The sequence below is a fragment of the Triturus cristatus genome, chromosome 12 (genome assembly GCF_964204655.1).
Source record: "Triturus cristatus chromosome 12, aTriCri1.1, whole genome shotgun sequence".
Lineage (NCBI taxonomy): Eukaryota > Metazoa > Chordata > Amphibia > Caudata > Salamandridae > Triturus > Triturus cristatus.
In genome coordinates, this window is record NC_140595.1 from 726,724,298 (window position 1) to 726,728,501 (window position 4,204).

The following is a 4,204-nucleotide window of genomic DNA, read 5'->3' on the forward strand; positions in this document are numbered from 1 at the left end:
AGAATCTTTTTATTATCGGCTAAAATTTCAGAAGTTAACCTTTAGTATTTCTTCCATTTCAGTTTTATAAATAGGTGGCTTATTTTTGTGTCACTATTGCCTCTCCACATATTTGTTATCGCTACCTCTTTCATGTCTTTGCTACACCTCATTCCTACTTTAGCACTGGTGTAAACGCTTCAAATTATTATACGGTTGCTCTCTCATTCATACCTGCGCATGCACTTGAAAGTTACTTTACCAATAAAAGACGCAAAGAGAGAAATAGAACAAAAGTGCTGGCTGGATTGGCAAACACACTTCATAAAACTGCATTTTCTTTTTTATTATCCCCCGTGTTACATGCTTAACCTCCCCATGTGTAATTTCTCTTAACCTGCTGTCCCAGGAAGAGAATTTCATCTACAGGCTCTTTCTGTGTTTTTTTCCCTAGTCTGTCTTTCCCATTTCTTAGCTGTGTAACTGTTCCTTTACGCGCTCTATTTAAACGCCATCAATCTCATTTGAGCTCCTTGCTCCCGCTGCTGTTTTCTCCACCTCTCATACTGCCAGTTCTCTCTTTCTCTGTGGTTGGTGGCTACTTTCCTGAGCTTCCGAAGCCACATGGTTCCTGCCTCTTGTTGTCAGACTTGAATTGGAAAAGGAACCATATTAACAAGCCTTTACCACTCACACACGGCGGAAGTTTATACTTTAATTCAGTGAGCTAAGAAAAGCGTGTTGTGGGTCCCCTACGAGCCATGGTGCTTGCTTCATCATGATTTGGCACCAGTCATTAGCCGCAGCTCTGCTAATGAGCCACTGAGGTCAGTTTCAATATTTACTCAAAAACATAACCATGCAGCCCACCCCTCAACTGTGTATTTATCTTGCTTTTCTGCTGTTCGTGTGATTAGCTGGGAGGAGCTCACGGCGACATCCTCCCTATAAAAGTGTAGATGGATCACTCTCTAACTCTTTCTTGCTTCACATACAAATGGCTTGAAAGGTGCAGGGAAGATGCAGGTCTAATAGACAGAATAGAAGGTCTGTGCCAGGTGGGTTTCTCTGCATTGGTGTCCCATCACAGGTCCGCAAGTGTAATGTGTGATCTTTGACTCCTGGCATTTCACAAGCAGGCGGCCAGGAAACGGTTTCAGCCTATCAACCACTGAGGAGACGCAGCCTCTGAATGAGGAATGAGGAAGCAATGAATACATCCAGCCTATCACAGGAACAGCCCTGAGTGTTCCGAATTATAAATTCTCCATGTCACTGTATGTCGTTGAGCCCAAGTAGCTCGCCGTGATCGTATAGTGGTTAGTACTCTGCGTTGTGGCCGCAGCAACCGCGGTTTGAATCCGAGTCACGGCATTGTGGTTGGCAATGTCACGGCAGTTGGGTGTTAATTTTACAGAATTAGCAAATGTACCAGTGGTTTTTGTAAAATGTCTATTAAAAACAGATCCTTTCAAATATTTAAACCATCTAACAACAAATGATTTAAACTCGCATGATTATAAGCTGTAGCTATAATGTATTTACTTACATAAATTATCGTTCTTGAACCTATTGGGGGTGGAGGGGGAGCGGAGCTCACCCCCCAGGTGCAGTTGAGTGACCTGTGTTGTGGCTCTCTAGAGGGAAGGCACAAATTTTGCTGTCACCCAGCCCAATCCAGACGTGTATTGGGGCCAGGTTTCAGGCAAATAGAGCAGTAAGTGCAGAGAAATGTTCACTCTCTAAAAGTGGCATTTCTAAAATAGTAAAGTTAAATCCAACCTCACCAGTAAGTAGGATTTTCAATAAATAAATAAAGCTACTCCTCTCCGATATGGAATTACCAAATAAAAAGTATAGGGGAATACACAGAGCTAACCTATGAGAGGGGTAGACCTCACAGTAGTGAAAAATGAAATAGACTGTTTGGTACTTACAGGACACGCGAACCACCAAAGTACATATCTTATTTTTTACTTACATACCATCATGCACCTAGGACTACCTAGGGCCTACCTTAGGTGTAAATTATATGTAATAAAAGGGGAGTTTAAGGCTTGGCAAGTAGGCTGGGACTCCCCTGGGAGACCCCTGAGTCTATGCCCAGAACCATAACTCTGCCAGTCGAGTACTTACCTAAAAGCCGATAACTCACTTTTCTTCCATAGGCTAACATTGAGTGGTTTCACTTGGAAATTCTTCTAAGTGGTGTGGAGTTTTGGAACTTTAAAATATTCATCTAAAATCAGCCGAACAACGAATTCTGATTTACTCACCTGTTATCAGGAGAGACCTCAGTGCTGCATCTTGGAGCTCAGTACTGACCCTGAAAAGTAATTTTAACCGTACTTACCAGTAACTCGAATTTCCTTCCATGGGATATCATTGCCTGCTTTTTGCTGAAAATTTTCTAAGTGTCGATTTTTGAAACTTACAAATATTCTTTAAAAATCGTACCAACTGTGAAAACGTAATTGTTTACCTGTTTTAGATAGATGTCCCAGTACTGAGCCTAGGAGCCTAGCACTGGATTACAAAAGTAACGAGAACGTACTTTACCCGTAACTTGAATTTTCTTCCATAGGAAACCATTGACTGTTTTTCTGTGAAATTTCTTCTAAGTGTCGATTTTGCAAACATGTAAATATTCCTTAAAAATCGCCTGTATAACTTAAACGCAGTTTCTCAACTGCTTACAGGTGGTACAGTAGTGCTGGATCTAGGATCCAACACTGACCTAGAAAAAGTAACCATAACCCCACTTACCTGCTAAGTGAATTTCCTTCCATAGGATAACATTGGTAATTTGATCAGCAAAAGTTTCGAAGTGTCAACTTTTAAAATAGCAAAATATTGCTTAAAAATCACAACAGTAACTAAAACGAATTTACTCACTTGTTTCCAAGAACTGTCCCAGGACTGAATCTAGGATCCAGTCCTGGATTTAGAAAAGTAATCCTGAAAGTAATTAATTGCATATAACTTAAAATTCCCATTGAGCTCAATGTATTTTTGTGATTCAAATTGTGTTGCCTATTGCAATAAACTGTAACTATGACCTGCAAAAGTCAATTGCCTATTGCAAAGTATTTAACTAAAGCATCTCATTCTGAGAAAGTATATTTTGATACCTATTGTTGGTTCTAAAATAAAACAACAATATCTTTTGTATGCAAACCAATGGCCTAGAGTTCAGTTATTGAGTGTGTGAGACCATTTGCTGACTGAGTGTGTACAACAAATGTTTTACACTGTACTCTGATACTGCCTTACTGCTCGGCAAGCTACCACTTTAGAGAGTAAGGTTATATCTAACTTTAGCCTCTGCCAAACCTCTGGGGACTGGGGACTCTGTGCACACTGTACCTATTTGGGAACAGTATATACAGAGCCACTTTCTCACAGTAGTGATAAAGTGATTAGAGTCCTAAGGCCAACATAAAGATACAGCAAAACGTGAGGTGAAAAGCAAAAAGGTTGCTGGTAGGCCACCTTAAGGATGCCAGGTCTAACAAAAACTGAACTAAGGATAACATGAGTAAAACATCAGGTTTCTCTACTGCATTTGGTGAGACAAGTGGGCCTTCTTTTATCTTCCATTCAATCAATCTTTGACAGACCCCTTTATTATAGAGCTTTTCAAGGATTAAAGATAAGGCACTTACAAAGGAGTCCCAAATACTCAGAGATGGTTGACTTCTGTAATATGGGTCGTAGACTAAAAGCAGCGCAAAAACAGAGTGCAACAGGGTCCAAAAAACTTGAGTGCCACAAGAGAGTTTGAATGCAAGCGTATCCTTTTACAGATCCAGAGATATACTCATGCAATTTTTGCTTTTAGGACAGAACGTGCATGATGAAAAAAACATTGTTTTGAAAAAGCGCATTGCAGAATATCAGTACTTTGATGTGGGAAAACTTCAAAACTTTCAAACAAAATATTTGTAGGCAGCTTACAGCAAGTTGTTGTGGCCGAGTGGTTAAGGCGATGGACTAGAAATCCATTGGGGTATCCCCGCGCAGGTTCGAATCCTGCCAACAACGAGAATCTTTTTATTATCGGCTAAAATTTCAGAAGTTAACCTTTAGTATTTCTTCCATTTCAGTTTTATAAATAGGTGGCTTATTTTTGTGTCACTATTGCCTCTCAACATATTTGTTATCGCTACCTCTTTCATGTCTTTGCTACACCTCATTCCTACTTTAGCACTGGTGTAAACGCTTC

The 4,204-nt window shown here is 40.2% G+C and overlaps 1 non-coding gene across 1 annotated transcript; it reads left to right on the top strand.

Moving 5' to 3' along the window:
* Window positions 1–3,941: 3,941 nt before the first annotated feature.
* On the top strand, window positions 3,942–4,023 carry TRNAS-AGA (transfer RNA serine (anticodon AGA)). The gene has a single exon. It is a non-coding gene; the product is annotated as a tRNA-Ser (tRNA).
* Window positions 4,024–4,204: the final 181 nt, after the last annotated feature.